Here is a 22,830-nt window from a genome sequence, read left to right on the forward strand (position 1 = left end):
CGCCGTCCTTCGACGCGGAAGAACGCAGTCCCACGCCACACTGACAGTTGCCATGCAACACCAGCCGCCGCAGTCCGCTGCAAGCAGCCGCATCGACAGACATGTGACAACCTCCGACTCCCACCATAGTTGCGAATGCCACCACAAGAGCTCGGCAAAACCCGTACAACTTGCCACACGGCGGAGAACCAACACCGTTCGTTGCCACTCATAACCAATGGACCAGAAATACCACAAGCATAGACGGGTCTCTAAAGACGACGCCTCCAAGAAGGATACGACGCCAAAAAGGTGCCGTCGTCGCTCGTCCAGGATCTGGACAGGGTTTTCACCCAGAGAGCCCCGTGCAACAAGAAAGTAGATCCAAGATGACGCCCCCAACAGGGAAACGACGCCGGCGCCGTCGTCATCTCTACCAGCAAGAATGCCGGCAAAAGCTTTCGCCCGGAGCAATCCAATCCCAGGTTGCACGCAAACAGCTTGGCACTCATGGACCACAGGCATGGCAGCCCATCGGGAGCGGCTCCACCGCCGCGACTCCACGATCCATGCCGCTGACTTCCACCTCCACTGCGCTCGTCGCCCAGAAGCGTGCACGATGCACGCCCCCAGCGGCAAAACCATGGTGCAGCAACCAGCGCACCTCCGCGCGCATGGCCCAAGCAGCACCACACGGCGGCCCTGACACAGAAGGGCCCAGCGAGCCGTTCGGCGAAAGCAGCCTCGTTGCGTGCGTCGCGTGCTGCCTGCCGTGCCGGCCTCACTCTACTGCAGCCAAGCCTCGCCACCGCTGGACGAAGCCACCACCGCCGCCGTCATGCCAGGCGATGAATCTGGCACCGCGGACGCCGGATCCACAGCGGAGGTCCCGGATCAGGCCACATCGTTGCCGCCATGCCAGCCCGCTCCGGCGACCAGGCCCAAGCGTGGCCTTTCCACCGCCGGCCGCCCGAGCCCACGCCCGCCTTCACCATGGCCGCATCCGCCTCAGCTCCGCTGCAACACACCACTGCCATGGCATCACCTTGCACCGCCACAGCCTGTAGATCCACCCCCAAGCCTGCCGGATCCGGGCACAGAGACCCCGGATCCCGGCTCGCCGGACCGCCGCGGCACCACCACGGCCGGATTCACCTGCGCCCCGTGGCCGAGCCCGCCAGACGTCGCCAACCGCGTCGTCGCCGCCGGCACCATGCCGGACTCCGCCCCCGCGTGGCCAGCACACCGTAGGGGCGCGGACGCCGACGAGCTGCCGAGCACCTCCACCACCGGTCATGGTCCCCCGCCAAATCCGTGAGCACGGCTCGGAGAGTCCCTGCCGCCGCCCTCCTAGGGAGCCGCGCGGACTTCCGGCAGCCCCCTCCGGTGACGGCGAGGAGGAGAGGAGGGAGTAGTGGGGTAGCGGCGGCCGGGGACAGGGTCGCCGCCCGAGTCGCCCAAGCGGGGGCGACGCTGGGGCCAAGGGTGTCGCAATATGAATATAATGATTGGGAAGGGAAACGAAACATTAGCACACCTAACTGAATGAACAAAAGATGATCACAACATGATGTGGTGAAAAGTAAATTCCATCATGCTTTGTACATATAGGCACCCTTTTGCTCTAGGCTCTGTCAAACGATAGCTAGTGTAGCATATATAGAGCATACATAGGAATTGAATAAAGAAAAAAAAAAGAAGAGATAGAAGGTCTCAAAACAAAAAATGAGATAGTAATAAAACAACGACCAAAACCAATTGTTGATCTTGGAACCTGTGAGTTACGGGCCCACCATGCTTCTGCTACAGCGCCACTATGATTTTTTATTTGTGAAAGTTAATAATTTCACATTAAATTTTTGCAACAGGAGCACACAAGAGGCGCGTGTCCCGGAAAATATCAGCAACCCAACATGCAAAGTGATGTACTACGTTCGTCAGGCGCCAAGGCCTAAGTGGGATCAAACGCTGACGTACATCTTTGAAACGCCTATCAACAAGAACATCATAATTATGCTTTACATGATCTGCATGTAGCAAATAAGAGCAGCAAGATGATAAAGCAAGCTAGGCGCGCGCATTGGTCACTTAAAGAACCCAATTTGCTTAGTTCACCACCAACTCAACATAGCAAGAGACATTGGGCATCGTTGATATAGATGTTCATTCGGGCCGCCCGACCCTATATATGTCTCACCGTGCCGGGTTGGGCTGGCCCATGGGCTGCACCGACGGCCTTAGGCACGGGCCCACGGGCCCATTTCTGTGCCGGGCCAGCTCGAAAAGCACAGGGCCTCCATCACGCCCGTGCCGCCCGCCGCCCGCTAGCCACCGCGCATCCACCGGCCGTGCGCTGGTGGCTTGTTGCACGCCTGCACCGTCCACTGCCCGTCACCGCATCCACCGGCTGCGCCTGCTGGCCGCCACCGCAGTGCCGCACGCCCGCACCCATCGGCCGCGCCTGCTGCACAGCGTGCTGGCCGTGCGGCCGTGCTTCCGCGCCCGCTGGCCGTCGCACCACGCCCACCGCTGCCGCACCACCCACTGGCCACGGCTGCTGTGTCGCTCGCCCGAGCTCAGAGGAGAGGGGAGGACCGGGCCTGTGACTGTGAGCAAGGATAGGGAGCAGGGTGGGGAGCGGCCGAGCGGCGCGGGAGGTGGAGAAGAGGAGGGGGAGCAGCACCGGTGGTGGAGATCTGGGGGAGCAGTGCCGGAGGGGAGCAGCGCCGGAGGGAGTTGGGGGAGCGGGCGACAGGGCAAGCGGCGTTGGTGGTTGAGGTCTCGAGGAAATGAGGAAAGGGGTGGGGGCGTGGGGCGGTGGGGGCGGAAGACTGGAAGGGGCGGAGGGACCGGGTGAGGGAGGCGGGTGGTTTGCTGGGCCGCGGGATGGGGGATTACACTATGGGTTGTTGGGGTAAGTAGGCCGCCATCGGGACGGCCTGCTAACTCCGTGCCGGGACTTGCCAGCCCACGGGCTGGCGTGACGGCCCAAACCTAGACATGGTTGACGGGTTGGGCTAGCCCGGGCAAGGTGGGGAGCGGGTCGGGCCGTGCTTATACTGGGCCAAATTGGCCGTGCTTCGGGTGGGCCAACGTGCTGCGGGCTGCATGATATCTATAGTCGTTGATGCCTCCTGTCATGTGTGCGTAGTTACCAAGGAATTTTGAAGAAAAGGAAAAAGGATACAATTTTTTCATGTTTCCAGTACAAAAACTGGTCTATTATAAATATCTTGGTTATGAATTGATCATGTAGCCTAATATGTATGTTGCGTACTTACATAATAATAGTACCAAGGCAAATTTACGGGTGCACTCCCTATGATCTCTACCACACACAATGCAAGAAATGGTTAGCATTTCCATTAAAGCAGAGTTATATCATTCTGATACCCATATATTGTTTTTACCTTATAGAGAAAAATTATTCAAATTAACAAAATTGGCACGGAATCCTAAACTTATGTATACCTAAATAATAATATACATGAAATGGTAAAAAGGCATAATACTGAAAATATTCATTTTATAGAAAATATTCTAATGAATTGAAACTGACTATTTAAGGTCAAAGTCTAAACTACTATACTGGATTTGGTTTTAATGCATGAAGTAATTTATTTCAGAGGGTTCCAGAAGGGCTATGAAATTTTAAAGTGAGAAAATACGATATGTGGAATTTTTAGTTATTTTATAGGAAAAAAATCCTAATCAACCCTTACCAAGTGGGGGGGTAGTATAATTGAACAAAAAATATCACAAATGTTGCAAAAATATCCTACACACACTTTTACCTCTTAATATCAAAAAGTATTTCATATGTATATATATTGAACTACTAGGATTGACAATGCAATGAGCTACCTAAGAAAGAACATATGGATGTTTAGTGTGGGGTTGTTCAATAGAAACTCAGTTCAAGACATCCTCGGTCCCATGCATGAAGTTTGTTTTATATATTGAGTACTCAATGTAAAGCAAATTTGATAGTCATTCCAGTGATAATGAGTTACAAGCCTCTTTTCTCTTCGAGGCTTTGGCAAACTATAAGTAACTAGGCAGGTTGACGCGCGATGTGCGTCTATTTGAAAGATATTAACTTGAAAAGAATGATAAAACATAAATTTATATTTTGTTGTACTCAATCCAATATTAAATTTAAATATTTTATGCTATCATAATGGTCATCTAAGCACAGTATAACTTTTTTTTTCGAAATCTGTTGACTTTTAGGTGTGAGCAAAAATAGCTGACAGAGTAACGTATAAAATTAGTGATGAAAGAATAATTGATCCTATTTTTTGAATTTATGTACGGAAAACAAAATATAAAAAGTATTAGAGCTATTGTATATTTTCTATACAAAATCATCATCGATGTTTTTTTTTTCAAATGATAGAGACACCTAATAGTACCGTGAGTCCATTAAGTGGGGCACACTAAATGTGCATGGGTCGCAAATGGTGTGGGCCCCACTTTGTAGTATACAAACAGTAAAGCTACTATATGTGAACACAGTTTATAAAATCATATTATTTTTTATATAAAAAATAATTAAATATATTTTATATGCGGGACCCGCTTGAATAATATGCGGGCCCCACTTAAGCAGTACATGTGTGTACGGAAAACAAAATATAAAAAGTATTAGAGCTATTGTAGATGAACGTGGTGTACAAAATTATTATTTTCATATATATATATATAGGAAAAGTTAAATTTATTTTATATTTTCTATACGAAATCATCATCGATGTTTTTTTTCAAATGATAGAGACACATAATAGTACCGTGAGTCCATTAAGTGGGGCACACTAAATGTGCATGGGTCGCAAATGGTGTGGGCCCCCACTTTGTAGTATACAAACAGTAAAGCTACTACATGTGAATGCAGTATATAAAATCATATTATTTTTTATATAAAAAATAATTAAATATATTTTATATGCGGGACCCGCTTGAATAGTATGCGGGACCCACTTAGGAGTACATGCGGGCCCATGAACAGTACCGGGGGGGCCACGTGAACAGTACCCGGGCCACGTGGGCCCCACTTAAACAGTAAGTGGGCTCATGAACAGTGCCCCCCGGACCCATGAACAGTACCCCGGGCCCACGTGGGCCAATCCAATATTAAATTTAAATATTTTATGCTATCATAATGGTCATCTAAGCACAGTATAACTTTTTTTCGAAATCTGTTGACTTTTAGGTGTGAGCAAAAATAGCTGACAGAGTAACGTATAAAATTAGTGATGAAAGAATAATTGATCCTATTTTTTGAATTTATGTACGGAAAACAAAATATAAAAAGTATTAGAACTATTGTATATTTTCTATACAAAATCATCATCGATGTTTTTTTTTCAAATGATAGAGACACCTAATAGTACCGTGAGTCCATTAAGTGGGGCACACTAAATGTGCATGGGTCGCAAATGGTGTGGGCCCCCACTTTGTAGTATACAAACAGTAAAGCTACTATATGTGAACACAGTTTATAAAATCATATTATTTTTTATTTAAAAAATAATTAAATATATTTTATATGCGGGACCCGCTTGAATAGTATGCGGGCCCCACTTAAGCAGTACATGTGTGTACGGAAAACAAACTATAAAAAGTATTAGAGCTATTGTAGATGAACGTGGTGTACAAAATTATTATTTTCATATATATATATATAGGAAAAGTTAAATTTATTTTATATTTTCTATACGAAATCATCATCGATGTTTTTTTCAAATGATAGAGACACCTAATAGTACCGTGAGTCCATTAAGTGGGGCACACTAAATGTGCATGGGTCGCAAATGGTGTGGGCCCCCACTTTGTAGTATACAAACAGTAAAGCTACTACATGTGAACGCAGTATATAAAATCATATTATTTTTTATATAAAAAATAATTAAATATATTTTATATGCGGGACCCGCTTGAATAGTATGCGGGACCCACTTAGGAGTACATGCGGGGGCCCATGAACAGTACCCCGGGGGGCCATGTGAACAGTACCCAGGGCCACGTGGGCCCCACTAAACAGTAAGTGTGATCATGAACAGTGCCCCCCGGACCCCATGAACAGTACCCCGGGCCCACGTGGGCCAGAACTCACGGGAGGCCAGCAATTCTTGGCCCGATAGTATAGTACTCAATATAGCATGTGTAGTATACAGTATATAGCATATAAAGGAACAAATAAAACAAAGAAGAAAAGTTCGTAAAAACCATAAGAAGATAATGAGTAAAAAATAAAAAGAAGTGAAACAAAACAACTAACTTTATTTTTTCAAAACAAATGATGTTATAGAGCTAAGTTTTGATCTTGGGACATGTGGGTTATAGGGGTCGTACTAGGGGTAACGCACGATAGCGATGGTACCTGATACTGATTACTAAGTACATGATATTGAGTTGTTTTTATTACCTGATATTCTGGAGGAATTTTCCGGCCATAGAAGCCATCAATGACACTTGCTGTTGAGATATAGTTGTCGCGCAGGCCAGCTTCAAGGTCAACCGGGTTGAGATTCCTCAAAATCTGAACCCCACGTAGTGTCAAAGTACCAATAGAGAAGAGACGTTGTAGTACGATCAGCTAAGCAAGCTTCTTCAGCTTCAAGCTGCCTGATGTGCATTATTAGCTGGCAACTAGTAAATTGTGGTATCAATTTCTGCTGGTAACATCCTTGTTAAGTTCTTACTAGTGTTGCCGTTGGCATTGGTGATCATGATATTAATGGTCACAAACTCAGAAACGGTTAGTCCACCATGGCAGAAGAGTTCAACATCTCGATTATTGTGTTGGTAATGATACTGGTTGTAAGATATAAAGATGGGGCTGCATAAAAGGAAACACTATTTAATCACAGATCCAAATAACAGTTACCGATAATATTGCAAAATATGCTTACGAAATTTATTATTAATATTATTTGATAGACTTGGACAGAAGGACGACAGAGCAAGTTAAACAAATTTTCAAACTGGATACATCGCAACCAGTTGCCAATAAAATAAGTAATAATATTGACCAACAGTAATGAAAATAGCCCAATATCAGGTACTTAGTACTCAGTATTAGATACCATCATTTAGCATGAGGCTCTCAGTTGCTATTAAATTCTAATAATATGCACAATAATTTGCTAGTATCCACAATCAGACTACTAATAGCACACAAAAAAAGATAAAACATGATGTTCCTTCTATCAAATATCAACTACGATTAGATTCTAAGACATGGATAAAAAATAACCAGTTTACACCATGCAGAGCATCATAATAGTAAGTAGAGAAACCATAGGATTGTAGAAATGTGTCATAGTTTCTGGTATAGTAACATGAACATTAAAACTACCAGCTACCAACTGTAGATTAGATACTAGCTTGCATTGACTTGCCATCCAACATACGGAATTTCATCACTCATAGAACTGAATACAACCACCTACATCAGGATGCACTATAATAAAGTCCGTTATATTATCAGAGTTGTCAAATACAGATTTGAAGCATGTCAAGTCAAATATAGACTTGGGAACATATTTAGGAATTTATAGTGATAAAATTTCAAACATGTGTTCAAATAACCTAAACAATCATTTCTCCGGTACGGGAAAAACATTATGTATTTCCTTTACAGCATATAAGACTAGCTGAGAGATGCTGAATCTGTATAACACAATAAAAGTCACCAGCCCGATGCCACCTATGAGTAACAGAACCTCACAAAGCGAAACTTACCTGGATCGAGGTTCTGCACTAGATTCATCACCGCTGACTACCTCGCTGCCCGTCGCGCGCGCTGCCGAGACCCGCCGTCGACTCGCCGCCACTAGCGCCGCCCGATGCACGTCCACTTGATGCTTGGGTAACCAGCTTCCTGCGAGGCCTGGGAGTAATTCTGAAACGAACCGGGTTCCCGTGAGGTGAACCCGTCTCCCTGTATCGTCGTGATAGTCCCGGGATCAGATGCTATCAAATATAGATTCATTATTTCAGGCAATATCATAGTCATACCTCTTAAATAGTTTCAATTGGGACATGCTGATTTTATTTGTTGGGTCAATGATCACTTGTCTAATATGGGTCGTTGCTGCTACTCGCTACCCACCGGCCCGACGGGACTTCTGATTTTGTCTACGACGTATCGGCTCTTTATGTTATCGTGCATAATCTTTAAAAGTTTTTTGTCTGTTCTCTCAATTTTCTTAGAAAAATGGAATCATGTTTAAATGTCCAACATAATGATTCAAATTCTAGTACAAGATTAGAAAATTCTTAGTAGAAAAGCATAATTCACAAGGACATAATATAGTCTTTCAACCTTCTATGCTATTCTGTTCTTAAACTTCAAGTTTGAACAAACATTAATCCTTGATGGTACTACTTCAACCTTGTAGGCTATTTCTCTTCTTCCAGTTTTACCTTCTTCCAATAGAATTCCTTATACGGAGCAGTAGAATTTGGAAGAGACATTACTGAAGAACTACATGGCTCCAAGATTCTGAATATAAACAAAGACAGTTTGATGGAATGATAAAAAAAATTGCATGTGATAAAAGGAATGAATTGAAAACCAACAAGATGTTACAGTAACTCACATATTTGTTTCTAAAGGAAGAATTAACTTCAGATCTTGCTTTGTTATGATTGTTACAGCATAAATCATTTGGCCTGAAGGCACAAATAAAAAAAATATAGCAAAGGAACACTTAAAATATATTAGTTTTTGGAAACTCGAATATTTTGTTCCATATGAACAAATGCAAATATATATGTTTCCAGGGAACGATTAAGGAAATAATATTCGAAAGGAACAAATTATTTGGAACGAAGTATATCGGGAACGTAAACATAAATCAATTGTTTCGAAGGAACTGAATAAAAAAATGTGGAAACTTAAAAGATTTGTTCCATATGAACAAAAGTAAATATGTTGCCAGGAAACGATTAAGGAAATAATATTCCAAAGAAATAAATTATTTGGAACAAAATATATCGTAAACATAAACATAAGTCATTATTCCGAAGGAACGAAATAAAAAAATAAGAAAGGAACGCTTAAAATATATCGGTTTTGGAACCTTAAATGCAAAAATGTTGACAAGGAATGATTAAAAAGAAAGTAATGTTTCGAGGGAACAAATTGTTTGGAACAAAACATATCAAGAACATGAACAAAATCATTTGTTCCGAAGGAACAAAATCAAAAAATGTAGCAAAGGAACAACATAAATATATCAGTTTTTGGGAACTTAAGTAATTTGTTCCATAGGAACAAATGCAAAATATGTTGCCTGGGAATGATTAAGGAAATAATGTTCGATGCTAGGGAACAATATGGTTTGGTTTAAATGCATCCATCTGATGCATCACTGATTTTCTATCAAATAACACTAATTCTTATCCGAAATTACCATAGCCGAGAAGAGGAGATATTCTATCAAATAAAAACAGTATTGTTTCATTGGCATGGAAACGAACCCAACAAAGAACTAGAGCTCAAATTATGGTTCAATTGATGGGGAGGTCAGAAAGTATACTGGTTAAGGCGCTAACGTCCTACGTCCAGTCTCGGTAGAGTCGTGTTTCTGGACTCGAAGACTCGGTGTTTGCAGTGGGTTTACAACTAGAGCTTGATCGAGATTGAAGACGACCCCAACCACTATGTGGGTTCAGAAAGTATCTAGCATAGTGTTGTTGCGGAGGAAGGTGGCCAAAGGGCCCTCATCTCGGACGTTGACTGGTTGGAATGGTAAGTGGGTCCTACTCATCGGGCCACGTAGGTCTTCTCATGCTGCTTCCCGTTGCCTGCAAAGGGCGTATGAGTCCTGATACGGTGATGATAATGGTCTTCCGCGGTCAGTCCGCGTTCACATGGGTTGATCTGGACGCGGTCTCTTTAAGGGGCGAGCCCCTTCATCCCTCGATCGGGGAGGTCGGACGTTCGTAATTAGGATTTACACCATAGAAAAGTTCATGCACTACTACTGCCCACACCCAGTCTGAACACCACCGGTCAGACCGGTCAGACTGGCCTGCACGGCCCAACCCTAGACTACCGGTCAGACCGGTCCCCCGGCAAAACAGAGGAGCTGCACGCTCAGCCCACAAAGGTGCAACCCACCAACTCTCGAGTCTAGGGGTCTCGCTCCACCACCTCCCACCCATCTGCATCCTAGCGGATGAACTTGATACAACAGGGGCATATGTCGATGTCTGAGTGCCCTGAAATACATTTTTGAGTGGCAACAACCCTGAGCAACTAATACTCCGCAAGACTTACCCGACCAGTGGGTATACTTAGCTCACATATCTAGACATGTAAGGCATTTAGCTGGTGGTTCTTTTGCAGAAAAAGCTTCTACAGTGAATCCTTATTTTTTTCCACTTTTAGCTCCAAATTCTATATATTTAAATCATCAACTAGTGTTTGCATTCTCTAAGCAACCATAGCAATATTGAATATTAATTCAAGATAAAAATTTCCAACCATCGCTTAAATTCCGTAAAACATTTCTACGATGTGGTGCTGCGATCAAGGTGCTCATAACCGAGAGCGACTGACGGCGAATCGATCCGATTTAACCTTGCAAGGTGGACCTAACCAACACGGCACGCATTTGCCCCGTCGGACTATACATGCCAACCATTCCCCTCCCCGCCTCGAACTACAGAACCGCCCCACCTGCATATAGTCAGCCGAGCCCTACGAGAGACCACCAAAAGTAAACTCATGCATCCCAATTCTCCGCGGCTACTCGACTCGCCCTAAGGGGTGGGTAGAAGTTCTGTGCTTTCGAAGCAAAGCAGTACTCGGCTTACAGGTTTCGACTACCTCCTACTCCCGGCATGCGGTTAGTACAGTTCAAACATGATCAGCAGGGCCAGACAACGGACGGTCCTTAACCGACACAGACGGAGCTACACTTTCCTCGCCCGGTCTCACATTCCACTTCCTTTCATCTTAAAAATAGCAACTCATATAATGTAATATAAATACATCATATATCTCGCGAGTGACAGAATTGTCACCCGACTTCTATCGAGCCCAATTAAGCATAGCAGTGCTAACGACCTGTCCATACTAGTACAAGGCCCGGAAAAACCTAGGGATCATGCAACTAAGGTTTCAAACAATTCCTGAAACGTAATGCACAAGTAATAACCATATATATAGTGCTTTATAATTTAAAATAGTAGGACATGCACCGGGGCTTGCCTTGAGTCTGCTGCTCAGTGCTAGGGTGAGACGGGCCTTGGGCCGACTCCCCACGGACCTTCTGCTGCGGGGCTTGCCCCTGCGGCTCCTGTGGCTCCGCAACCACCTCGTATACAATCTCCTCCGCCGCGGCTACTATACGTGTGCATATGCATATGATATGAGAGAATGAATGCATGATTTATAAAAATTATAAGTAATCAATAACCCAATTAATTTCTAACTATTTACATTAGCAACCCCTTATTAACCTCTCTCAGCCACTGCCACACCGGTCATACCGATGCCCCATACCGGTCAGACCGATCACTCTCAACCCAATCACGATACCGGTCAGACCGGTCCCTCCGACCGGTCAGACCGGTCCTGCCCAGACCTAGCTCCAAGAACTGAAATCTTTGCTACGCCACAACCGACCCACCAAAATTGAAACCCTTCAGGGACTAGTTCAGGGATACATTTGGACATTTTTGACAAGGGGAAATCACCTAAGATCATCTAGAAAAGGAGATCGATCCAAACCAAGCAAAAATACCTTGAGTGAGTCTTTCCCCCTTGGAGAGCTTGAATCCACTGCACACTAGTGAAGGATTCGAGGAGATGAAGCTTCTCGACGCCGATTTGATCCGTTCTAGGCCTTGGAATCAAATGGAGAGGAAGGATTTGGGGATTAGGGATTGGGAAAGAAAAATGAGAGGGAGAGAGCTTAGCAGGTGAGCTGAGCACGGGAAATGAGGGAGTTGGTGAGGGAGAGAGTGAGAGAGTAGATTAAATGCTGCGGGGCCCCAAAAACGGTTAACCCAGGTTCAACCGGTCAGACCGGTTGCTCCTACCTGTCAGACCGGTCGCGCCTAGGCACACAGGAGTAGTTTTGATTTGTTGCTTGGTCGCGTAAGTTTGAACTAATGGCCGTGGTTAATTTTTAACTACAATGGATTAACACCTGAGTGTTACAATCCTACCCCCTAAAAGATATCTCGTCCCGAGATTTAGGATGATGGTGCCAAATTAGAAAGGAAGTTGAAAATTAGATACCTTGGTATATTTGGAGTAACTCAGGATATTTGGACTGAACAAATTCCTCCGTTTCCCAAGGAGCTTCCCGTTCGGAGTGATTACTCCATTGCACTTTATAGAATTTGCTAACTTGGTTCCGGGTAACCCGAGTGTTGTAATCCACTAATTTCACTGGATGCTCCGGATAGACAAGATCGGGTTCCAGTTGCACATTCTCCATATCAACAATCTTAGTTGGAACACGAAGGCATTTCCTGAGCTGAGAGACATGGAATATGTTATGCACCAAGGATAATTGTGCAGGAAGTTCCAGGCGATATGCCACTGGCTCACACCGCTCAGTGATGGGAAAAGGCCCAACATAGCAAGGTGCGAGCTTTCCTTTTACCCCGAACCGTTGTACCCCCTTCATTGGAGATACCTGCAAATAGACATGATCTCCCACTTGGAATGAGATAATTTGTCGTTTCTTATCCGCATAACTCTTTTGGCGGGATTGTGCAGTTTTCAATTTTTTCTGTATGATCTGGACTTGTTCTTCAGCTTCATGAACTATATCAGGGCCAAAGAAATTTCTCTCCCCAGCTTCCGACCAATTCAATGGTATTCTACACCTCCGTCCATATAATGCCTCAAAAGGAGCCATCTTAATACTCTCTTGATAGCTGTTGTTGTAAAAAAATTCTACGAGTGGCAAACATTCATACCACTTTTTACTATAAGAGAGTACACAGGCTCGCAGCATATCTTCCAGAATTTGATTAATTCTCTCTGTTTGACCGTCAGTCTGAGGATGATAGACTGAACTGCAAATGAGTTGAGTACCGAGAGCTGAGTGTAACTGCTCCCAGAAGCGTGCAACAAACTGGGCACCACGGTAAGAAATAATAGTCCGGGGTACCCCATGCAAGCTAAGGATTCGACTGATATACAACTCAGCATAATGTTGTGCCCTATAAATGGTCTTCACGAGTAAGAAATGGGCTGACTTTGTGAGACGGTCCACAATAACCCAAATAGAGTCAAACCCCTTTGAGGTCTTGGGAAGTCCAACAATGAAATTCATACTAATATCTTCCCACTTTCACGATGGTATACTCAGGGGCTGCAAGGGACCGGCTGGTCTCAAGTGGCTCGCCTTCACCCTTTTGCAAATATCACACTCATATACATATTTGGCTATTTCCCGCTTCATCCTCGTCCACCAAAAACGCTGTTTCAGATATTGATATATTTTATTACTGCCCGGGTGAATAGAATATCGGGAAAGATGAGCCTCATCAAGAATTTGTTTCCTAAGCTCAAAGTCCTTAGGCACCACCAACCGATCTTTAAACCAAAGAACCCCCTCACTATCTTGATGGAAATATTGAACCTGAGGATCATTCTCACCGAACCGTTGTCTGATCTTATCCATACCCACGTCATTTTTCTGAGCAGCAACAATTTGATCCCGAAGTATTGGAGTAAGGGTAATATTGGTAAGTGTACCCTCATCTACAATGGCCAAATTCAATTTCTCCATTTCCTGGCATAGAGTTGCATGCATTGGTGTTGCTGAGGTGCAGTTGCAATTTGTCTTACAGCTCAGTGCATCCGCAATGACATTAGCCTTGCCCGGGTGATAATGAATCTCCAGATCATAATCTTTGATCAATTCTAACCATCGTCTCTGGCGCAAATTCAACTCGCTCTGGCTGAAGATGTACTTAAGACTCTTGTGGTCTGAGTATATATGAACAGGATTGCCCAGAAGATAATGGCGCTAGATCTTTAATGCATGTACCACTGCTGCTAGCTCTAAATCATGAGTGGCATAATTTTCCTCATGCCGGCGGAGTGCTCGGGAGGTATAAGCAATCACTCGCTGATCCTGCATAAGGATGCAGCCTACAATCACTCGCTGATCCTGCATAAGGATGCAGCCTAGTCCCATACCTGATGCATCACAACAAGTATTAAAGGCCGAATAATATCCGGCGAAGACAAACAATGATGAGAATGTAGCCAAGACCCGTACCTGATGCATCACAATACACATCAAAAGGCCGGGTTATATCTTCCTGAGCGAGGACAGGGGCAGACGTCAATAACTTTCTTAAAGTCTGGAAAGCTTGTTCACATTTGTCGTCCCAAATAAACTTCACCTCTTTCTTAAGCAATTCCGCCATGGGCCTAGCAATTTTGGAGAAATCCAGTACAAACCGGCGATAATAACCTACTAGCCCAAGAAAAATCCGGATCTCTGGAACGGAGGTAGGAGCCTTCCAATTCAAGACATCCTGAATCTTGCCAGGATCAACAGAAATTCTATCTTTTGAAATGATATGGCCCAAAAATTGAACCTCCGTGAGCCAGAAATCACATTTACTGAATTTGGCATACAGCTTGTGTTCCCGCAATCGCTGAAGCACAATGCGAAGATACTCTGCATGCTCCTCTTCATTCTTGGAATATATAAGAATGTCGTCAATGAAAACCATGACAAACTTATCAAGCTCAGGCATTAATACCGAGTTCATGAGATACATAAAATGAGCAGGGGCATTTGTTAACCCAAACGACATGACCAGATATTCATAAAGCCCGTATCTGGTGGAGAAAGCCGTCTTGGGAATATCCTCAGCTCTAATCTTTATTTGATGATAACCAGAGCGGAGATCAATTTTTGAAAATATCTTGGCCCCGAATAGCTGATCAAACATAATATCAATTCTGGGAAGGGGATGTTTGTTCTTGATTGTGACGGCATTCGGAAGTCTATAGTCCACACACAATCTGAGGCTTTGATCTTTCTTCTTAACAAAGAGTGCAGGACAACCCCAGGGGGAAGTGCTAGGGCGGATATACCCTTTGTCAAGCAGTTCTTGCAATTGCTTCTTTAGCTCTGCTAGCTCATTGGGTGGCATCCGATAAGGTCTCCTAGAGATGGGCGCCGTGCCCGGTTGCAACTCAATAGCAAACTCCACACTGCGGTCAGGTGATATCCCAGGCAAATCATCTAGAAAGACATCCGGATATTTGCATACCACTGGTATGTCTGCTAGCTTCTTGCCCTCGGCGTGGTTCACCGTATGGACCAATGGGGTGGAGCTCATAAGACACAAGGTCATCGAACCATGGATAGGAGAATTGATGTGCACAGATTGAGAAATAGTGTCAAGAACGACTCCATGAACTCCCATCCAATTCATGCCAAGAATAATATCCATCTTCTGGGATGGCAACACTATAAGTTGTGTGGCAAAAACTTTCCCCTGTAACTGTAAGGGCAATTGTCTAACAAGTTGGTTAGTAATTAAGTGCCCCCGGATGAATGAATATTATACTGCCTAGATATGCTCTCCATTTCCAACCCCAGCCTATTCACACATTCTTTGCTAATAAATGTGTGAGATGCCCCAGAATCAAATAACACAGTAGCGGGGTACCCATTAATGGAGAATGTACACGTCATCACTTGTGCTCCCTCAGGGATGGCCTCAAAGGTGGTGTAGTGCATCTGTCCTGGCTTGAAATGAGCCACTTTTTGCTTCTAGTTCTGCTGACTTAATTGCTGGCCCTGCTTTGGCGGCATCGGACAGTTCCGTGCAAAGTGTCCCAGCTGTCCACAATTGTAGCGCGGGAATAAATTGGGGCGCATCCCCGGCTGCTGCACCCATACCTTCTGCTCACCCTGCTAAGGAACAGGAGGCCTGACTGTCCCCTGTGACGATGTGTACTGAGGGGGCCTGTATCCCCACTGCTGCTGTGGCTGGTGGTGAAAAGGGGCTCTCTGTAGGCCCGATTGTACCAGACGGAACCTCTGGGGAGCGCTGCTCGAAGATCCCACTGCCGGCGCCTTTCTTTTCTTCTCTGCCTTGTGAGTTAGGTGGGCGTCCTCCTGAATGATAGCCCCATTGACTAGCTCACTGAAAGTGTCAAACTTAATCATCGCCAGGCGATCTTGGAGCTTGCTGCTAAGCCCCTGCCTGAAACATGCATGTTTCTTCTCATCAGTGTCTACGTGATATCCCGCATACTGCGATAAATTGTTGAAGGCCTGGGAATACTGTAGAACACTGTTGTTACCCTGTTTAAGGGCCAAGAACTCAGTGAGCTTCCTTGTGATCACTCCTGCTGGAATGTGGTGTGCCCTGAATGCTTCTTTAAACTGGGCCCAGATGAACCGAGTGCCCTCGGGAAACATGGCCACGTGATTGTCCCACCAAGTGCGTGCGTGACCCCTGAGCTGATGGGCTGCAAATATTGCCTTGTCCCCATCATTGTACGGGTGCAGGGTGAATTTGGACTCTATGGTCCGGAGCCAGCTATCTGCTTTCAGTGGCTCATCTGCTTTGTGAAACAACGGCGGTTGGGTGCTCAGAAATTGCTCATATCCAGGGATAGGTGGCTGGTGGTGATGCTCAGACTGCGGCGCTCTGCCCTACGCTATGAGCTCACGGAGGAGTGTCGTCTGCTCATCGCGTCCGGTGAGCATGACTACAATGGCCTGGGCCAAATCAGGAGGGTTCGGGGGTGCTGCCATTCTGCATTCAACCATGATTGGATTAGTTACATTTTTTTATTATATAAAAATAATCATGACCGCAACTAATATCCGAATCATGGAAGAAATCGCAGGAAACAAATCATTTGAACACAACTGAGAGGCCTCTGTCTACGCTCAACCGGTCAGACCGGTGGCCAAAACCGGTCAGACCGGTCTGCATGGCCTGCATGGCACTGTAACCGGCCCAACGTACAGCAACCGGTCAGACCGGTGTCAAGGACCGGTCAGACCGGTCGCCACCCAGAAACTAAACTTCACTTCTAAACTTGGGTGACAACCCTTAAACTAATTCTATACATGCAAACAAAAATAATGGATGCCATGATGCATAATTTGCAACAGAAGTTTTCAAATGCAAAAGAAAAATATACAATAACATGATGCATGAGCGCCTTACGTTAATCTCTCACCAACACTGAACACTTACTCACAACTCTAGCAAAAACTATATTGGGCTATTACAAGTAATCTCACCCACACTATAAAATTACTTTCATTCTCGAGAATTCATTTTTAATTTGTAATATCTATAAATTAGTCGTGCTCGTACCACCCCCAGTGTGTTTCGGCTCTGATACCAGCTGTGACGGAACCGCCAAATTAAAACTCTAAATTAAGCGTAATGGCCGTCATTTGAACACATCGGACGCATTAGCTTAATGGTTTAATTTGACGGTCCTTTCTCAATCCACGGCCCCATCGAAACAACACCGGTAGTCCCGCACGAAGGCGGGCGCAGATGGTACAAGCACAATGGATACTTGAAAATATAACAGCGCAACAGAAAAGGATAAAACATAACTTTTACAAACTGAGTTCAAATACAATAGTTTTACAAACCTAGTTCAAGTACATACAATACTTACAAGTCTTACAACGATTGAAACTAGGATTTACACCATAGAAAAGTTCATACACTACTACTGCCCACACCCAGTCTGAACACCACCGGTCAGACCGGTTACCCTAACCGGTCAGACCGGCCTGCACGGCCCAACCCTAGACTACCGGTCAGACCAGTCCATTAGACTGGTCAGACCGGTCCCGGCAAAACAGAGAGGCTGCACGCTCAGCCCACAAAGGTGCAACCCACCAACTCTCGAGTCTAGGGGTCTCGCTCCACCGCCTCCCACCCCTCTGCATCCCGGCGGATGAACTTATACAGCAGGGGCAGATGTCGACGTCTGGGTGCCCTGAAATACATTTTTGGGTGGCAACAACCCTAAGCAACTAATACTCCGCAAGACTTACCCGACTAGTGGGTATACTTAGCTCACATACCTAGACATGCAAGGCATTTAGCTGGTGGTTCTTTTGCAGAAAAAGCTTGTACAGTGAATCTTTTTTTTCACTTTTAGCTCCAAATTCTATATATTTAAATCATCAACTAGTGTTTGCATTCTCTAAGCAACCATAGCAATATTGAATATTATTCAAGATAATCAGTTCCAACCATCGCTTAAATTCCATAAAACATTACTACGATGCGGTGCTGCAATCAAGGTGCTCATAACCGAGAGCGACTGACGGCGAATAGATCCGATTTAACCTTGCAAGGTGGACCTAACCAACACGGCACGCATTTGCCCCGTCGGACTATACATGCCAACCATTCCCCTCCCCGCCTCGAACTACAGAACCGCCCCACCTGCATATAGTCAGCCGAGCCCTACGAGAGACCACCAAAAGTAAACTCATGCATCCCAAGTCTCCGCGGCCACTCGACTCGCCCTAAGGGGTGGGTAGAAGTTATGTACTTTCGAAGCAAAGCAGTACTCGGCTTACCAGTTTCGACTACCTCCTACTCCCGGCATGCGGTTAGTACAGTTCAAACATGATCAGCAGGGCCAGACAACGGGCGGTCCTTAATCGACACAGACGGAGCTACACATTCCTCGCCCGGTCTCACATTCCACTTCCTTTCATCTTAAAAATAGCAACTCATATAATGTAATATAAATACATCCTATATCTCGCGAGTGACAGAATTGTCACCCGACTTCTATCGAGGCCTATTAAGCATAGCAGTGCTAACGACATGTCCATACTAGTATAAGGCACGGGAAAACCTAGGGATCATGCAACTAGGGTTTCAAACAATTCCTGAAACGTAATGCACAAGTAATAACCATATATATATAGTGCTTTACAATTTAAAATAGTAGGACATGCACCGGGGCTTGCCTTGAGTCTGCTGCTCAGTGCTAGGGTGAGACGGGCCTTGGGCTGACTCCCCACGGACCTCCTGCTGCGGGGCTTGCCCCTGCGGCTCCTGTGGCTCCGCAACCACCTCGTATACAATCTCCTCCGCCGCGACTGCTACACGTGTACATATGCATATGATATGAGAGAATGAATGCATGATTTGTAAAAATTATAAGTAATCAATAACCCAATTAATTTCTAACTATTTACATTAGCAACCCCTTATTAACCTCTCTCAGCCACTGCCACACCGGTCAGACCGGTGCCCCATACCGGTCAGACCGGTCACTCTCAACCCAATCACGAAACCGGTCAGACCGGTCCCTCCGATCGGTCAGACCGGTCCTGCCCAGACCTAGCTCCAAGAACTGAAATCTGTGCTACGCCACAACCGTCCCACCAAAGTTGAAACCCTTCTAGGGACTAGTTCAGGGATACATTTGGACATTTTTGACAAGAGGAAATCACCTAAGATCATCTAGAAAAGGAGATCGATCCAAACCAAGCAAAAATACCTTGAGTGAGTCTTTTCCCCGTGGAGAGCTTGAATCCACTGCGCACTAGGGAAGGAATCGAGGAGATGAAGCTTCCCGACGCCGATTTGATCCGTTCTAGGCCTTGAAATCAAATGCAGAGGAAGGATTTGGGGATTAGGGTTTGGGAAAGAAAAATGAGAGGGTGAGAGCTCAGTAGGTGAGCTGAGCATGGGAATGAGGGAGTTGGTGAGGGAGGGAGTAAGAGAGTAGTTTAAATGCTATGGGGCCCCAAAAACGGTTAACTCATGTTCAACTGGTCAGACCGGTCCCGTCTAGGCTGACAGGAGTAGTTTTGATTTGTTGCTTTGTCGCGTAAGTTTGAACTAATAGCCGTGATTAATTTTTAACTACAATGGATTAACACCTGAGTGTTACATGTGGCTGGTGGTCGCCGTTGGCCTCGCGCTCCTGCTCCCATCGTCGCTCTGCGCCGCCGAGCCGAAAGACCACGCCCGCGCATTTTAGCTTCCGCCTCCCGCTCCCCGATGGCGTCAGCGGCGCCGAAAGCCTCGCGTTCGACCGGCGGGGCCAGGGCCCTTACGCCGGCATCTCGGACCGCCGCGTCCTGAAGTGGGGTGGCAACGCGGTCGGCTGGACCACGTTCGCGCACAGCGCCAACTACCAGAAGATCCCACTGTGCACGGCCTCCGTGGTGCCGTCGGAGGAGACGGAGAGCATGTGCGGCCGCCCGTTAGTGCTGCAGTTCTTCGCCAAGACCGGCGACCTCTACATCGCCAACGCGTACCTGGGGCTGATGAAGGTGGGGCTGGATGGCGGCGAGGCAGAGGTGCTGGCAACCCAGGCCGACGGTGTGCCGTTCCACTTCGTCAACGGGCTGGACGTCGACCAGGCAGGGGCGGAGCCAATTGAGGTGCATGGCTGTACACCCAATAATTTGGACAAAAAAATTTTAGCATATATATAGAGAGATATATATAGAGAGAGAGCTCATTTTCTGTAGCCGGCCACAGAATAAGTAATTAACGATAATTAGCTGTCATTATGGTAACGCGTCCTTTGGGAATATGATCAATCATGAAGAGTCTGTCTCGTACAAAAACATAGAAGAAATTACTATTCATCATGTTGCACATTCATACAGCATATCTATTTAGCTTCTCGTACATAATAGGAGTAGGACTATCAAATCATAATTTTTTTAGTAAATGCTAATGCAAATGGCCTGTCCGAACAAGATAGACAAAGAGTCCAGTATCGCATTAGCAATTTAGCATGCACGCTTTGTCAAAAAGCTTGGAAATAAAGCCCTACATGCTAAACGTTGAGATTTACATGTTACAAGAAACAATAATGCATGATTGCCACCATCGTCCCCGGCAGAGATGTCAAGTTGTTCCCCACGGCCTTCAGCGTCATCGCGTCACCATCAGTGTTGATGATCAGACGCGTGTGGTCGACGGGGGCAACACGGAAGGCCGCCGGAGTTACGACATCCATGTAAGCCCAAATTAGATCATGTTTATTTGAGCCCAAATTAGAGAACTAGGCCCGTGGGCTGGCTTGCTATCTCAGCCACACTGCCTCACCCTTACGTCAATCCCCTTAAGGAGCTCAATGATAGGTTTGAGGAGGTAAACACTGATTTGCTTATCTATATGTCATCATTCAATCCCAAGGATTCATTTGCTGCATTTGACAAAGAGAACTTGATGAAACTTGCTAAATTTTATCCCAAAGATTTCTCAGTCACCGAGTTGAGGCGTCTATCCTATCAACTTGGTAAATTCATTATTGATGTGTGTGGTGATGTAAGATTTAGGAAGGTGAAGAATATTGCTGAGCTTTCAGTCTTACTTGTTGAAACAGATAAACATGCCATACACTCATATGTATACAAACTTTTGAAATTAGTGTTGTTGCTACCAGTTGTAACAGCAAGTGTTGAAAGGGCATTTTCAGCTTTGAATTTTGTGAAGAACAAGCTAAGAAATAGCATGGGGTCAATACTTAAATGATTGCTTGGTTCCATTTATTGAGAAGGAATCTTTTCTATGTATTGCTGACGAAGACATCATCTCCCGTTTCCAAAAACCACCTCGTCGAGTTAATTTGTAATTTTTTTATTGTATGGATAATAGATTAAGGAACCATTTGTATTGTATCATGTAACTTTAACCTTATTTTTATGAACCTCTATCTTTTATGTACGATGATTGTTCGGTTTCGATAATATACATCTACACCCATCTTGAATTCCAGCCTCCGCCACTGCGACCAGGCCACCGGCGACGCATACTTCATCGACAGAAGCACGACCTACCCCGCAGGTTCAACACGGAGATCGTGATGAACGCCGACGCGACGGGGCGGCTGGTGGTGGCGCACACGGTGCCGGCACAGGCGTTTAGGTACTGGCTGAGGGGGGGCCAAGGCCGGGCAGTACGAGCTCCTGGCGGACCTGCCGGGGTACCCAGACAATGTAAGGCGCAACGCCAGGGGAGGGTACTGGGTGGCACTCAACCACTAGAACGCGCGGCTCGACAGTGGAGCTCGACTACGTCGGGCTAGTTTATTAGTACAGTAGCTAATACATTAGTTGGAGTGTCGTCATTAGCAGATAGGTGGGTATAGGTAGATAGGTTTATAAGGTTTTACATATCTGAATCGTTTATTGTTCAAATTAAGTCATATATAAACATTCTATATTTTTTATGATTTTATTGTTATCAATGTGTGTTTGGTTTCTCTCTTTTTTGCAAAATGGTTATGTTTGCTTTTGTGCTATACTGTGCCCATGGCTTCTTGTCGTTGGCTCTAGTCCATCTATACCAACTAACGACGACGGTCTCTGCTCCGGTTAACAGACAATTAACCAGAATACATGATATCTATTTTTCAACATTGGTTTGAGAAAATGAAAACACCACTTGACTTTAAAATGCCAACAATGCATGATATCTATTTGCCAAATTAATTAAGGGACATAGTTCCAAATTTCTATTCGTTCAACCGTGGAAATCAGTTTTTTTTTATTACAACCGTGGAAATCAGTTAACGGGCCTAAACTCGATGCCCTCGACAATGAGCCCACGTTTTGGGTACCACCCAGTACCTCGAAGCTCACCATCTCCTCGCCCGCAACTAGCTACTTTAGCTCATCATCTCCTCGCCCGCAACTAGCTACTTTATAGTATGTCGGAGGTCGCCATTAGCACGTTTTTTTAGAGAAATGTCGTCATTAGCACTATATAGCAGATATAAGTAGATTAAGGCAGTAGCCAGTAGGTTTATTGCATTTCTGACTCGTTTGATGTACAAATTAAGTCGTTTATTATTGTTTTTAAACATATTAC

General features: G+C 45.3%; 1 pseudogene; it reads left to right on the forward strand.

Moving 5' to 3' along the window:
• Positions 1-817: 817 nt before the first annotated feature.
• On the forward strand, positions 818-22,004 carry LOC120689252 (annotated as a pseudogene).
• Positions 22,005-22,830: the final 826 nt, after the last annotated feature.

This window comes from Panicum virgatum, chromosome 9N (assembly GCF_016808335.1).
Source record: "Panicum virgatum strain AP13 chromosome 9N, P.virgatum_v5, whole genome shotgun sequence".
In the NCBI taxonomy this organism is placed as follows: Eukaryota; Viridiplantae; Streptophyta; class Magnoliopsida; order Poales; family Poaceae; genus Panicum; species Panicum virgatum.